The sequence below is a fragment of the Bos taurus genome, chromosome 18 (assembly GCF_002263795.3).
Source record: "Bos taurus isolate L1 Dominette 01449 registration number 42190680 breed Hereford chromosome 18, ARS-UCD2.0, whole genome shotgun sequence".
NCBI lineage: Eukaryota > Metazoa > Chordata > Mammalia > Artiodactyla > Bovidae > Bos > Bos taurus.
In genome coordinates this window covers 33,904,717-33,921,013 of record NC_037345.1, presented here as the reverse complement: position 1 = coordinate 33,921,013, position 16,297 = coordinate 33,904,717, and positions in this window count along the sequence as shown.

The window sequence follows — 16,297 nt, the reverse complement described above, 5'->3', positions numbered from 1 at the left end:
AAGGGACTCTCAGGAGTCTTCTCCAACACCACAGTTAAAAAGCATCAATTCTTCAGTGCTCAGCTTTCTTCACAGTCCAACTCTCACATCCATACATGGCCGCTGGAAAAACCATAGCCTTGACTAGATGGACCTTTGTTGGCAAAGTAATGTCTCTGCTTTTGAATATGTTATCTAGGTTGGTCATAACTTTCCTTCCAAGGAGTAAGCGTCTTTTAATTTCATGGCTGCAGTCACCACCTGCAGTGATTTTGGAGCCCATAACACTGTGTAATTTTAAGGTGTGGGATGTTACGATTTGATACATGTGTATATTGTAAAAGGATGACCACAGTAAGACCAGTTAATATCTCCATCACCTCATATAAATGCCATTTCTTTTTTGTGTGTGTGATGAGAACATTTAAGGTCCACCCTTTGAGCTACTTTCAGTTTATAATACAGTACTGTTAACTATTGTCATCATCCTGTACATAGATCCCCAGAACTTATTCATTCATCTTATAACTGGGGGGTTTGTACCCTCTGGCCAGCATCTCCCAGTTCCCCCAGCCCATAGTAACCACTGTTCTCCTCTCTGTTTCTCGGAGTTTGATCTCATATGGTGAGATCATACAGTCTTTGTCTTTCTCTGTGTGGCTTATTTCATGATTGCCCCTTTCTTTGGTCCTGGGGCACCATCAAGGCTCAAATCCAGAAAACCCACATGGTGTCAAGAACTCTAGTGGGCTGATACATTTTTTGCAAATTCCATGACAAATAAAAAGTCCCATTAGTGTATTAGTCATGAAGAGACTAATACACATTTATGGAGCTGATCACCAAATTACAATGATGAAAGGGATAATTCTTCAGACTTTAGGAAGTGATTTCTAGTGATAAACATCTACTTTTTTTTTTTCTCTCCTACAGTCTAACTGGGGGAAAAAAAAAGGGCAAGACTTGTTGCATGTAACATGTAATATTCTTCATTTGCTGCTGTGATCTTCACAAATGGGATTCTGAACAAGAAATTCAGCTTGAGTTCAGTGTCCTTTTGTGCTAAAATGATAGGTACAGGAACAAATAAAATTACATATTTTTGTTGTCTTTGATATAAGATACTCAGACTCTCTAACATGACAGGAGACAACTTTATTTTCTTGACAAGAAACAAAAAGAAGCCTGAATGGTGTGATCATTAATGTTATGAGCCGTGGTTAGACATCATGACAGTAAACTCGGAAGGAGATAATAACTTTCAGTGCTCCCAACTTAGATCCTGCGCCTGCCATCACGTGCACTTCTGCATGGTTTATAGTTTTAATATTGTTCTGCGGGTTTGTCCAAATCACGTTATGGTGAAATCCCTCTCAAAGAAGATGCAGCTGAGTAATGAAGAACAGTGTTTGCATTCAGCTTCATGATGAATTCCTTTGCTGCGGTCTCTTACACCCCTTGCATTTCATTAGGTAGGAATATAGTCAGGAGGAACAATTTGTAACTTTGTAAATTTCTACTCATGCGTTGGACACAAAGGGAAATTATGTGTACTCCATTCTGGAGTACAGATTACCAAGGACATCAAAGATTTTAGTCCAGAGGGGCTTAGAGATGTGCTGTCCACAGTCACATGTGTGAATATCTCGTCTGCAATTTCTGATTTTTTTTTTAATCACACACATGGGACTGAATTCTCAAGAGTTCCTGGGAATTCTGCACAGTTTATTTAGGATATTGAGTCCCAGGATGATACATTGGGGCCGGGAAGTAAGCAAACTCAAATGTTGAGTGCATTGTGGTTTGGTGAAAATGATCAAGTGGCCAAGAGCAGGAGCCCTGATACTGAGTCATGTGTGGGTGGAGGCAGTTTTATTCCCTGAAAAAGGAAAACTGAAGAGCTAGCATGGGACTGTCTCCGAGGCTCATCTCACATAGGCTAGGATTCTACCACCCTAGATCTGACCTCCGTTTCTTCCTGCAATTGGCTCTATCACCTGGGAATTTTCAAAAAGTGGGCAGGGTAATCTTAATGGGAAACCTATTTCCATGTGTCAGTGAGATCCCTGCTGCTGCTGCTGCTAAGTCGCTTCAGTCGTGTCCGACTCTGTGCGACCCCATAGACGGCAGCCCACCAGGCTCCCCCGTCCCTGGGATTCTCCAAGCAAGAACACTGGAGTGGGTTGCCATTTCCTTCTCCAATGCATGAAAGGAAAAGTGAAAGTGAAGTCCCTCAGTCATGTCTGACTCTTTCGCGACCCCATGGACTGTAGCCTACCAGGCTCCTCCATCCATGGGATTTTCCAGGCAAGAGTACTGGAGTGGGGTGCCATCGCCTTCTCCAAGTGAGACCCACAGACAAGGTGAAAGGGTCAGGGGACAGAGGGAAATGAGAGGCCTGCTTGATTTTTATCACCATGGGTGATTCAGGTGGGAGAAAGGCCTTTTTCTTGAAAGACAGGTTATTTGTGATGGAAAAAAACATACAGGTCAGTTTCTAGCTGATCTGACCACTGGTCAAATATGTAGGGGCGGGTAGTGTCATAAGGAATGTTTTCTACATCTTAAAAGACTGTTGCCTTCTTGAATTGCACCGTGATAGCATCATGATAATGTGAAGCGAGCAGTTGTAAAGAAATTATTAAAAATTAGCAATGGGCTACAAAATGCAAGGTGGCAGATTGGTGCCCACGGTGCTGGGGAAAGAATAATTTACAACTTCCACGTGAAGTCTCAGGTTGTTTGTTCTTTGTTTCTGGAAGCAGAACACATTTGCAGTCTGTTTTCGGGAAGTTAACCTCTTGTTAATTTTGGAAGCTGTTGTCAGCCCTCAGCCCCACCTCCCTTTCTCGGCTTCAGGGACGAGGCACAGGGAACAGCATCATTTCAGTGTATAAGCTCGCTCGTGAGCCCCCAGAGGGATCCTGCTGTGCTGCCTGCTGGCCTGGGAGCCCCGGGAGAACCGGGACTGTGTTCTGTATGGCTGGTGTCTGGCACGTAGTAGGTGCTCACGGAGGGTCTGTTGACCCTGCAGCTCCTGGGAGCAACTTTGGCACAAAGAGCAGATGAGATTAGGAGGAGATGAAGGGGCATGGGACTGGGGCATTCGTCACCCGCATTTCCCTGCAGCCGACTCCTTCCAGGAAGCAGAGGACAGCCAAGCCCATCTTTGGAGCCCAGCCTTCTTTGTTCTTCTCAACTGCTCTCAGTGCTGAAGGGCGGCTGGCTGAAGAGCAGGATGGTCAGAAATACATTTTTCTTCAGCTCCTGCATTCAGCAGCCAGGGTAAACATGCCAGTAGCAGCTCCTAGACTGGACTTCTTCAAGGCCCATCCAAGGGCACCGTGGAGTGAGAGGAGCTGCTGTCCCATGGACGTGGCTTCCTGGAGGAGGGCCGAGAATGCCTGTGCTCTGCTGTTTGGATGAGAAGTATCTTGAGTTTCTACGCTCACGTTCTCACATGGACATTATTCAGCTTTTGCTAATTGGCTTTACGATTTTCCCAGTAGTTAATATTCATCTGTCAAAGATGGAAGCATAAATAAATAACTTTGGTCGGAGCGCACCTTCTTATTAGGCCATACATCATGTTAGAAAGTTCGCATTCTTTAACCAGGAAGATGAAATTAGAAACATCTTGAAAAAGCCTTCTTGTTATCAATCATGTCATCTTGAACATGTTTCGAAGCTTGCTGCTGGCATCCAGAATAGATGTTTTATTCAAAAGAATGTATTTAAAGAAAATGACAGCACTTTTCGATTTCAGCTTTTTTAAAAACAGGAAATCTTTCACGCCCTCCTGAGTCAGAGCATTCCAGCACCTTGGCGGAGGAGCGGCGTGGCTGGAGCCTTTTCCGGATGTCCCTGCAAGGGTGGAGAATTTTCTGACCTTTAAGAAAGGGAGTGAGACAGAAAGATACATGGATCACCACTCAGCAGAATGTCCTGGGTCTTGTGTGGCTTAAAAAAAAAGAAAATCACTTGTTCTCTCTGGGATCCAGTCTATTCATTTATGAAATGAAAAGGTTGTTTAAGATTAGCGTCTTAGCTTGGACTGCTAAAACAAATTACTGCAGTCTTGGGGGCTTAGGTAACAAACATGGATTTCTCTCAGTTCTCGGGAAGCCCAAGATCAAGGCACTGGTAGATTTGGCATCCACGGTGGGCATTCTTCCTGGCTTCTAGAGGTGCGTCTTCTTGTATCCTCCCAGGTGGAAAAGCGGGATCCTTCGTCATAAGGGCAGTATAGTCCCATAGTGCGCTCACGGGTGTGTGCTATGTTGCTTCAGTCATGTCTGACTCTTTGCGACCCTGTGGACTGTAGCCCCCCAGGCTCTTCTGTTGGTGGGATTCTCCAGGCAAGAATATTGGAGTGGGTTGCCATTTCCTCCTCCAGGGGGTCTTCCCGACCCAGGGGATCAAGCCCAATTCTCTCTGGATTCCTGCATTGCAGGCAGTGTCTTTACCTCAGAGCCACTGGGAAGCCCAATCCCGTAGTAATCCTATCACAAAGGCCCCACCCTTATGACCTCGTGTAACCCTATTACTTCCCAGAGGCCTGACCTCCAAATACTATCCCATCAGTACTTTCCTGGCCTGGGACCACTGCCTGCTTCTCCTGGGGTTGGGGACCATAGCATTAGACGTTCTCTGAGGACCCCTCCAGCTCTGACCTGCTTGACCCTAGGAGGGATGAGATGAGGGGTTCAAGTGGCTCCCCACTTCCAGGAGGGTTCCCCAGCCCAGCCCTGCCTGCGTTAAGTTCCACAGCACAGGGCACATAGGAAGACAGTCCCTGCAGCAGGAGAACAGGATCTTTGCCTCCACTCTGCCCTGTTGGCCTTTACGGCCTTGGACGAGTCACTGCCCCTCCCTGCGCCTCACTTTCCCCATTTGTAAAATAAGGCAGTTGGATGGGCTCCAGTCTAGGAGTTAGTAATTCCTCTGGGAGTTAAAAGATAGTTAAAGTCTGGATATATTTCTGCAAAACAAATTGAACCGGATCTATTTCCCTAAAGCCCAGACTTGATGCTTTCAAACTGTGGTGCTAGAGAAGACTCTTGAGAGTCCCTTGGACTGCAGGGAGATCAAACCAGTGAATTCTAAAGGCAATCAGTCCTGGATATTCATTGGAAGGACTGATGCTGAAGCTCCAATACTTTGGCCACCTGATATGAAGAGCTGACTCATTGGAAGAGATCCTGATGCTGGGAGTGACTGAAGGCAGAAGGAGAAGGGGACGACAGGATGAGATGGTTGGATGACATCACTGACTCATGGACATGAGTTTGAGCAAGCTCCAGGAGATGGTGAAGGACAGGGAAACTTGGTATGCTGCAGTTCATGGAGTCACAAAGAGTTGGACACGACTCAGCAACTGAACAGCAACAACAAATCTTATGGGGAAGCATCTTCCTTATTGCAAAGACATTTTGGAATCTATTTGTCCACAAATGAATTGAGAAAACAAAGGGACTTCAGGTTCAGGCCTCTGGTCAGCAACAGAGGTCATTCTAGGGGCAAGAACCTTTAGAACTTTCTCAATCCCAGTTGGTCCCACAGAGCAAATCCCAGAATCAACAAATTCCATTGAGTTGGCATCCAACGAGTCCTGGGATGTTGGGCCTAGAAAAAGAGTCAAACATCTTCCAGTCCAATCTCCTCACCTGACAGTTGAGAAAATACATGTCTGGAAAAGGACCTGACTTCTCCAGGTCATAGCCCACGTGGTGCAGAGATGAGCCAGGGCTCCGGGGCCCTGCTGCAGGACTCTCATTATGACCCTCAGTTTGCTTTTTGTTTTAAAAGCATTAACACAGCTCCTCAAAATGCACAGCTTGATTTTGAATTCTTTCCCTTCTTTAAGCATAAATCTTAAGTCGTGGTTTGTAAAAACACATAGACACAACCTACACTTGAAGCCAAATGCGGGTAACCACACCCATCTGCTGCCCTGGATTTCCAACAGGAGCGGCTGTCAAAAATCTCATCAGGGACAGTTTGCCAAACACTTCACAGCCGAACCTCGTGGAGAATTAATAATGTTAAGTGTGTCTGTGACATCTCATAGGCGTCAGAGGGGTTGATTTATGACAAACATGTGTTGCCCCCAACCCCCACTTAAAAATGGAAGGTGTTAGATCGAATTACTGAAGGCAGCAGGCCAGGACAGACACAATTAGGACAAATCCCAGCTCCTAGGAGCCCACAGTCCGTTAGGACAGATATGCCTCGTAAGCAGGATGGGCTATCAGAACGACTGAGGTAATTGACACAGTGCTACGGGCCCCGGCGGAGATGGGGACCACTCTGGCAGGAAGATCATGGCAGAGAAGCGTCTGGACCAGGCTCCAGAAGTGGGGGAGGATGCGGCACGTGCAGAGTGTGCCCTGAGGCTCCAAGGTGAGAGTACACGATGCACATTCAAGGAGTAGTGGATGTCAAAAACGTGAATCAATGAAGCTAAAATACTCCCTCACACCATACACAAAAATAAACTCAATGTAAGACACGACACCAGAAAACTCCTAGGAGAGAACATAGGCAAAAAATCCTCTGGCATAAACCGTAGCAGTATTTTCTTGGATCAGTCTCCCAAGGCAAAAGAAATCAAAGCAAAAATGAACAAGTGGAACCTAATCAAACTTATAAGTTTTTGCACAGCAAAGGAAACCATCAACAAAAGAAAAAGACAGCATGTGGACTGGGAGAAAATATTTGCAGACATGTGACCTACAAGGGTTAACTTCCAAGGTGTACAAACATCTCATACAACTCAATATTAAAAAAAAAAAAAAAAACACAAAACTGACAAACAACCCAGTCAAAAATGGACAGAAGACCTAAATAGACATTTCTCCAAAGAAGACCTACAAATGGGCAGCAGGCACATGAAAAGATGCTCAACATTGCTAGTTACTAGAGACATACAGATCAAAACGACAGTGAGGTACCACCTCACACCAATCAGAATGGCCATCATCAAAAAGTCTAAAGATAATAAATGCTGGAGAGGGTGTGGAGAGAAGGCAGCCCGCCTACACTGTTGGTGGGAATGTAAGCTGGTACAGCCACTATGGAGAACAGTATGGAGGTTCCTTAGAAAAGTAAAAACAGAGTTACCATATGATCCAGCAATAAAATGTTTTAAAATTAAGGTACATACATTGTTTTTATAGACACCAGGCCATTGTACATTTAACAGACTATAGTACAGTGTAAACACAGCTTTCCTGTGCACTGGGAGACCATAAAATTCATGTGACTTGGCTTTATTGTGATATTTGTTTCTGAAACTGAACTCACAATATCTCCAAGGTCTGCCTGTAATGAAAGCTAGCATTTGCTGGTAGGTTATGCACTGGGTTAAGCTTTACCTAACCTGTATCACTGAATCTCTGATACAACTTTCTGGGGTAGATACTGCTGTTATTCCCATTTAATAGATTAGGACCGTTGTGGTCTCAGGCACGGGCCCCACCTTTACAGTGTCCAGCAAGAGGGCGTCTCACCTCTGCTCTGATGTCGCAGTGTCACAAATGGCCCAGTATCAGCGCTCACTGCTCATGTAGTCTTATGAGCAGTCAGGCATATGCTGTGAGTCAGCCCGTCACTTATAAAGGAGTGAGCTGACTCTTTTAATCTTTGCAGCAGCCCTACGAGATTGGTGTATCACTCCTCCCATCCTAGGGTTGGTGAAGCCGGTGCCTGTTCCCATGACAGCTGACATCAGGAGAGCCAGGGTCTGGTTGATTTATCTGCACTGCGTCGCATGCCCAAAGATTTCAATTTAATTGCCTGGGGTGGAGTCAGATATTGGCATTTGAAAAAGCTACCTGGGTGACCCTGCTTCGTAGCTGGGCTGAGACTCTGCTGGCCTGGTGGCAAAGCTCATATTCTTAACCAAGATTTAAAAAAAAAAAAAAAAAAAAAATCCATGTACTTCTCTATTCATGATGTTCATGGTTTCCAAAACCTAGATCTTTGTTCAATAAACAGGCTGGCTTCAAATAAAATAAAGTTTGAATCATACTGCTACTACTATTGTTTAAAAAGAAAAGGCAGGGGGAAAGAAGCTTTTTCAAAAATTTAGATATACTGGTACATTAATAGGAGTGCCCAGGGCAAAAATAGCTTTTACTTACCTGTCAAGTTTCTGTCATCACCTGCCATCACAACAAACTTTATTTTCTAAAGATACTGAAAAGCATATGAACCACAGGGTTCTTGAATGGTGGGAAGTGTGGGTTTTAGCAGGCAAGCACAAAACAAGTTTTCATCTTCATTTTTCTCCTCTTGAGAAAAGAACCGCTGTCCCAGGGCTCCTGGAGAAGCTGGGAAAGGAAATTTGACTTTCAGGACTTTAGAACTAAGGAGATGAGTGTGGAAGACAGTTTATAATATGGAAATCTGCCTAGCTGCTTGCTTCTGTTTCTTGGGGCCAGTGCTCTTCTGAGTTCAGACAGGACCCTGGTCTCAGCGTGGTCTCCAGCCCTCTTTGGGACCTGCATGTCATGCCAGTTAATAGATGACCTGCTTTCCTGAGCTCTCACAGCTTCTCTGCCTCCGGTAGCTGTGGACACATTCTTTACCACGTGAATAGACTTGTCCCTGCTTCCCAAAAGGGTTGTGTGGGCTTGGTGTCAGTGCCTTCAAGGAGGGGAGAGGGCCACAGGCTGCCTCCAGGACCAGGCATGAAAGTGAAGTGAAAGTGTCAAGCGCTCAGTCGTGTCTGACTCTTTGCGACCTCATGAACAGTAGCTCACCGGGCTCCTCTGTCCATGGAATTCTCCAGGCAAGAATACTGGAGTGGGTAGCCATTCCCTTCTCTAGGGCATCTTCCCGACCCAGGGATCGAACCCAGGTCTCCTGCATTGCAGTCAGATTCTTTACTGTTTGACCACCAGGGAGGTTGTGATTTCAAAAAGTGGATGGATTGCTTGGATGTGTCACATGAATTAGGATTCCTAGCAGATCTGACTTTGGCAGTAAGGTCCGGCCATGCTTCTCTGGGGCCTGTTTAGAGGTCATGTCTGTTATTGCCAAAGGGGCTTCGCAGGGGAGGGGTGACCTCCACCTGCTTGTGAAGGAGGAACTCACCTCAGTGTGGACATTTAAGTGACCATGAGAAAAAAATGGTCTTCTTTTTTTTTTTTGCTAAAAGTTAATGATAACTATAATGATAGTAATAATATAAATAATAATAACTACACCTAGTTGTGATTGCCAGCACTGTGCTTAACACATAACGAATACTGAGTGTTCTATTTCTCACCATAATCCCCCTGTGATAGGTTTACTTTTAGCCCCATTTTACAGATGAGAAAACTGAGGCTTAGGAATTCAAGAAGATGGTCTTCAGAGGTGGCAGAGCCATTTTATTTTACCTGGTCTTTTTATTTCTAAGGCTCATGCCCTTTTGTCTATCAGGAGTACAGATCTAGAAGGTTATTTATAAATTCAATTGAAACATACCTGTTGGAAAGTTCCTATGATTAGTTCGGATCCGATTTCTGAAGGAAGAGTAGGCATGTGTGGCCTCTTGCACGTGACCTTCTTTCAAAGGGGTGTAAGCTATTGTGATGTCACCCCTTCCACTCCAAGCTTCCCGGCCACAAAACCGGGTGATACCTACTCCTTCAACTGTTTCCTGCTGGGCCCTTCCCTCTCCTGTCATGTCGTCCACTTGATCCATGTTTATCTGGAAATGTTCCCCATTCCAAATATAAAACTGAAAATACGATCCCACTGGGGGCATTTTTTTTTTAAAGGAAGGAACTGTGAGATGTGGAGTTTTAGAACTACAAGGGATCTCAGAGACAATGTAGCCCAACTTTGTACATGAGAAAGCTGAGGCCCAGAAGGGAGAGAGAAAGCTGCCCAAGGTCACTGGACTGTCAGTGATGGGTCTACATGCCCATGGTTTACTCATCTCTTGCATGAGGCGCACAGCACGGCTAGGGGGATGAATTAGGGTTACATTTGTGACATACTTGGTTTCCTATTTACTTGGTACACAGAGGTGGCCAGCTGTATCTTGGGGAGAGATGATGAAAGCTGGCATCCATGTGGTGGGGATGGAGGGGGAGGGAAAGGATTTGGGCTGTGAGAAGAATGAGACCTGGTGACGGGCTGTGAGATGGAGGAGTTCTCAGAGATGGATGACGCCTAGGTTTCCTCAAATGGGTTTCAAAGGATGAATAGGAGTTTACTCAGAGTAGGGGAGGGATGGCCCTTCTCACAGAATGAATGACCTTGTGAAGGCAGAGGGGTTGGTGGATTTGCTGAAGCTCGCGATAGGCATCTTTTGTTAGACTTATGTTACTCCAGAGCACAGACAACAATGAAACCGGCATCTTAGCAGCTCAGCAGCAATAATAGCCACAAAAACAGCAGGGAGAAAGTGAAAATCAATGCTTGAAACAATGTTTGAAAGACATTTTAATGCCTCTGTTGACTGATATCTCATGAGCGCCATCCAGAAGCTCGAGTTAATGAAATCTAATCAACTAGCCTCCCTCCTTACATGGCTTATCCCGGATGTCACCTGAGCTGTGGACCTGATGACTTCACAGAGACATCCCAGGCCCACAGCAGCTGCCTCTTTCATGGTTGTTATCTGACCCCGGATCACAACTGGGGGTAGTGGGCAGCGGCAGGACTCATCCCTGTAGCCACCAGAGCAGTTCCAATGTCTCCTCCATTCCTCCCCTAAAATTATATCTTAATCAGACCTCACAGACATGTTGGTTTCTGACCAAATTGCTGAAGCATGCAAAAGTGCCATTTATTTTGGAATGCTAAACCAAAGCCTATTTTCTTCTGTTTTGTTCTTGTATTTGAATTTTTATCTGTTCCATTTCCAGAGCTGATCCTAGGTCTTGAGATCTCAGGGCTGGGAACTTCCTTCTGAAAAGGATGTGTATGCGTGTGTGTGCTTGCATGCATGCACTCATGAGTGCACGTGTGCATATGCATACACATGACTCTGTACAAACTGCTCAGCTCCTGAGAAGCAAAGCTGAGTGGGTGACCTGGAACCACCCCTGCCTGAAGCCTCCCCACTTACTGGGCATGTCTGACTTACAGGCCCCATATCCCCAGCAGGGATGCCCCAGATAAACAGGTCTGGGCACATCAGTCCTGCCTGGTCAGCTCCGCATCATGGTCTTCCCCACTGTTACAGCAGCCTGTGGGCTCATTCAAAGCCACAGGGTACTTAACCCAGAATGCTGGGCTCCCAGACTCCCTGGACCAGAGAGTTTGCCATAGTAAAGTCTAAGGAGCCCATTGAACAGCATGTTTCCTCCATGTTGCTCTGAGCTTGCCCAGGTGGAGAATTTGTCACCAAACAGGGTAGATTGCACAGCATTGAGCACACATGCTGACCTGAGCTCAGCACTTGCATCATCATCTCACTTCATGCTTTCTGCAACCTCGGTGGCCAAGAGAGGTTCAGGAACATGCCCACAATCACACAGCTGATGAGGGATGGAGCAGAACCGAGAACTGGGACAGTCCTGGGACAAAGGTGGTTGGTGAGCTTAACCATGGTGCGGCTACTGTCCCCACTGTGTGGCTGTGACATGTCTACACTGTATCAGTTACAGAGGGATTAAGAATCATTTCCCCAGGTACCTGCTAGTTGGAGAAAGAGTGAACGAGTCACCCTGAAAGGCTGGGCCTCTCTGGAAGAGGGATGAGGGCATCGGGGCATGCCAGAGGAAAGGATCCATGGTGGGGAGGGGCCCCAATAGCCAGGCTTTGGAAGGAAACTCAAATGACTTGGAAACTCAAATGAAGGAAACTCAAACTCCTCTACTAGCCTAGAGGAGGGGGTTGTAGAGAAATGTCTGAAGCTCTTTGAAGAACCCTAAAGGAATTAACTAATGCCCCATGTCCCCAGTATGTAGTTTCTCCATAGCATCGAAGTCTGTTTTGATGAAGGACCTTTAAATGTTCGTGACACCCAAATGTGGGAGGACCTGACTCATATGGTAGTGCGTGCCCCGTCCCTGGAAGGATTCTATCAAAACAGGAACCATTTGCCTTACTTGATGAGAATTTCAGTCTTCATTAAATGCACTGGGGGTAGGTAGCAAAGACAGCCTTTTAAGTCTAACATAAAACTGAGCCAAATTTTTAATTAATTTTCCACATTTCCAGGAAACATTAGCAACAGACATAAAGTTTCATGTGGAGAGATGTTCTTTTCAGCATTATTTGTCATGTGAAACATTAGGAACAACCGAAATGTCCCCAAATTGGGTATTAGGGAGGCAAAATGCAGTATTACTTTATAATTCAGTATTAGTTTGTCACTATGCTGAGGTTTTATAAACAACGTGTAAGTCCTAAGTCACAAGAGCAACTCACCACATAATGTAAGTGACAAAGGAGGGTGCAAAGTTATATAAATACATGTATGTAAAAGTATGTGAATATATGCATATGTATTCAGGTATGCAAATCTATGAATAGGAGTGAGTACACGGACCATAAGAAAATGCAAACAGTGTTAATGGTCTTTTGGTGAGCTATTTAGGGCAAAATTTCTATCTGTATGCTGCCAAGTTTTTCCACCAGGGGCTGTATTCCTTTTATAATCAAACTACAAGTTCTTAAAATGTTTTTGAAGCCTGGAATGACATGGGGAAATACAATATCACGTTAAGTGAAAATTGCAGAATGCAAAAATGTGCATATATTATGACCCTAATTATGTACATAAATTTAGTTATTTATTCCCCATTTGTTTCATGGAACATATTGGTAACAACTTGGATGACACACCTGCAACGTCCCCCCTACCCCCAACAGCCCCCACCAGGGGAAGCCTAAAGCGAATATCTGAAAATGCTGATGACTTTCTCTAAGCATTATGGGTAATTTTGTTTTTCAACTGTATTTTCTTCAGTATTTTCCAAAATATTTTTTGTGTTTTTCTTTTCCTATTAATGTTTCTATAGTCAAGAACCCCCCAAAAGCCAAAAATCAATTCTTGCACCCTATTAGAAATCCAGTGATGGTCAGTTTCCCTCCTGTTGGCTCCTGTGTGTGAAAGCGCTCAGTCGTGTCTGACTCTTTGCAACCCCATGGACTATACAGTCCATGGAATTCTCCAGGCCAGAATACTGGAGTGGGTAGCCGTTCCCTTCTCCAGGGAATCTTCCCAACCCAGGGATCGAACCCAGGTCTCCTGCATTGTAGGGGGATCCTTTACCAGCTGAGCCACCAGGGAAGCTCCTGTTCCTTCTTTTTGTCCCCAGTGAATGGGCAGGCGGATGAACCAAGACCTTCCAGACAGCAAAGGTCTGCTGGGCTATGTACTCTGCAGGAGGGGTGTCCGTGGGCCCTACTCACCTGATCATGTTCCTCTAGGGCAGAAGGCCAAGCCCATCCCCAGGTTCAGCCAAGTTTCTTGCCTGGTGTGACCCTAAGAAGTGCTTGGTTGTCACTCTGGAAATTGGCTCTGGAAATCCCAGGTCTCAAAACGCCTTGTTAAACAAAGCAAATTCTGTCCTTGTTAAACAAGGATGAATCCCATCCGAATTCATCAGCTTGAGCCCAGCCTTGCTGTAATCCCTAGAATCACAGTGGATAGTAAACAGGAGGTGGTGACACCCCTGGAGCACACCTCCAGTTTACTTACACTTTTATAAAGAGGTAATCTTCAAAAGTGCAGTTAATCCCACCATGCTTTATCATTTAAATGTGGCCAGAGATGATTGCTGACATACAGCTGCTTAACAGCAGCCCTTAGTACCACATTAATCAGTATCTAATCCAGAGTTTGTATTAAGATGGAATGAGATTTAAAAAGAAAGAATACAAGCCTCTCACAAACCCCTCCACTGTTATTTCGATAGAATGCCCAGCTTTTCCCAGCAGTTTGGGAGTTTGACTGAAAAAGCTTTGTTTGAATACTTTTCTTACATGAAAAAGACACATAAATGGTAAACTGTCAAAACATAAATGTGATTTTTTTTCCTTTGGAGGAATTGAATTACCTCCACTTCGTTTAATACCTTTGTGGGGAACTGTCAATCATTCTACCCAAAATTGGGGGAAGGGAGCAAAACCACTTGTAATCTTCCAGCATACTAGAAAGATAAGCCGCCAGTTGGCACTCAGGAGCCACTTAGTTCCTGTCCTTCCCAAGGCGTTATACATTATTGGTTTTGCTCCTGATTCTGTGAGTGACCTTGTAACTGCCTGCTGCTGCTGCTGCTGCGTCGCTTCAGTCGTGTCCAACTGTGTGACCCCATAGATGGCAGCCCACTAGGCTCCTCTGTCCCTGGGATTCTCCAGGCAAGAACACTGGAGTGGGTTGCCATTTCCTTCTCCAATGCATGAAAGTGAAAAGTGAAAGTGAAGTTGCTCAGTCATGCCCGACTTTTAGGGACCCCATGGACTGCAGCCTACCAGGTTCCTTCGTCCATGGGATTTTCCAGGCAATAGTACTGAAGTGGGTTGCCATTACCTTCTCCTGTAACTGTCTAGTAAATCCCTTTTTAAAAAAAGTTAGTTTTTGTTTTTATAGTTTACACACACACACACACACACACACACACAAACACATACAAACACACACATACACACACACACACCTGGTACAAATGTGCTGAAGAATAATTTTAAAATATTGAGGTTTTAAAAAGTTCTTTTAAGAAAGCACAGAAATTAAGTAGTTAAAAGGACTCTTCTCCCCAGGATTCCTACTAAAAATAAACATGATATTTTCAAGGCAAACAGGTGCTGAAAGGGTGGCATTCAGGAGATTTCCTCGTGGGCCAGCTGCCCTCTAGCAGTTTTCTGCTCTCTGCATCTAAGGCTCTTAAATGTTATACTTCAGTGGATCCTGATGCTAAAACAGCCCTGGGTCTGGACAGTGAGTGTGGGCCCTAAAGCAGATATTTTCCCTCTTTTTACTGAAGGTGTCTTCTTACCAGCCCTGCTTGCCCCCGTTGGCACCTATTTCTGTAGGAGGAATCTCAGGAGTGCCAGGAGAGGGGGGGATTCCCACTTCTTGCCTGAGAGAAACCACAAGTTGGCGTGTGTGAGCTCTCTGGCAGGGTCCCCTTTCTTACTCCTCTGTCGGTGCCTGGCTAGTCATATCTAACAACCTTACTCTCTTTTTTTAAAATGCATTTTCAAAGGTTTTGGTCCATGAAACACACATTCTCTCTCTCTCCATGAACTCAGTTTTGGCTTTGTAAAGTTGAAAGCAATGGCTTGTAGGTGGGAAAGTAAGATCTCTTAAAATGAGTAATTACATCATGCATTCAGTGCTTATTACCTACATGTATCAAAAGTGGAACTTGGCCTTATTTTAGTCATTTTCCTTCCTGTTCACCTCCCCTAGCCCCTCCGTTCTTGAAGAGGCAGTTTCCCTCTGGAGACACCTGACGTCTAGGGGGTCTCAAAGGTGGCCACCTGCACCCAGAGACACTATTACCTAGAGTGGTGGTTTTCAGACTTTTTGGTTGTCTTTCTAAAAACAACAGAACCTTAATTTCACATGATGTATGAAACTGGAGCTCCAATACTTTGGCCACTTAATGTGAACAGCTGACTCACTGGAAAAGACCCTGATGCTGGGAAAGATTGAAGGCAGAAGGAGAAGAGGGTGACAGAGGATGAAATGGTTGGATGGCATCACCGACTCAATGGACATGAACTTGGGCAAACTCCGGGAGATGGTGAGGGACAGGGAAGCCTGGTGTGCTTCAGTCCATGGGGTCAAGGAGAGTTGGACACGACTTGGTGACTGAACAACAACAATAACAAAGATAATGCAGGCCTGAGCCTGTGTACAGAAGCCTCAGCCCTGAGGAAAACCAGGGCAAACCTAACACTGACTTCTGCAGGCTTAAGGTTAGTTGGTCTGGACATCTGCATATCTGTGAGTAATATTCTAGTTATTTATTACTGGCACAAGGGAAGGTGACATGTTTATGCCGTGCTGTTCTGCCTTGATAGAGTTCTTGATTTTGTCTGTCAAGGTAGGGGGTCATCTGTGACTCAGTTAAACTCATCGATGCAAAGGTAATATGTTGGGATCATGAGAGAGACCGGGACCCAGGCTTCTCTGTCCGCCTGCCTTCACTACCACTGAATCTCACAGAAGTCCCTGGCAGAGCGATGATTATGTTCAGGTGGAGTAGCATGCTTGCTGTGTGCCAGAGGCTGTGCCCATGGTCACACGCCTGTCAGCTCTTTCAGTGCCCACAGCAGTCCTAGAAAGTAGGTGCCATTTTACCGATAAGCAAACTCAAGTTCAGAGATGCTGAGGACTTCACACATGGTCACAGCACAG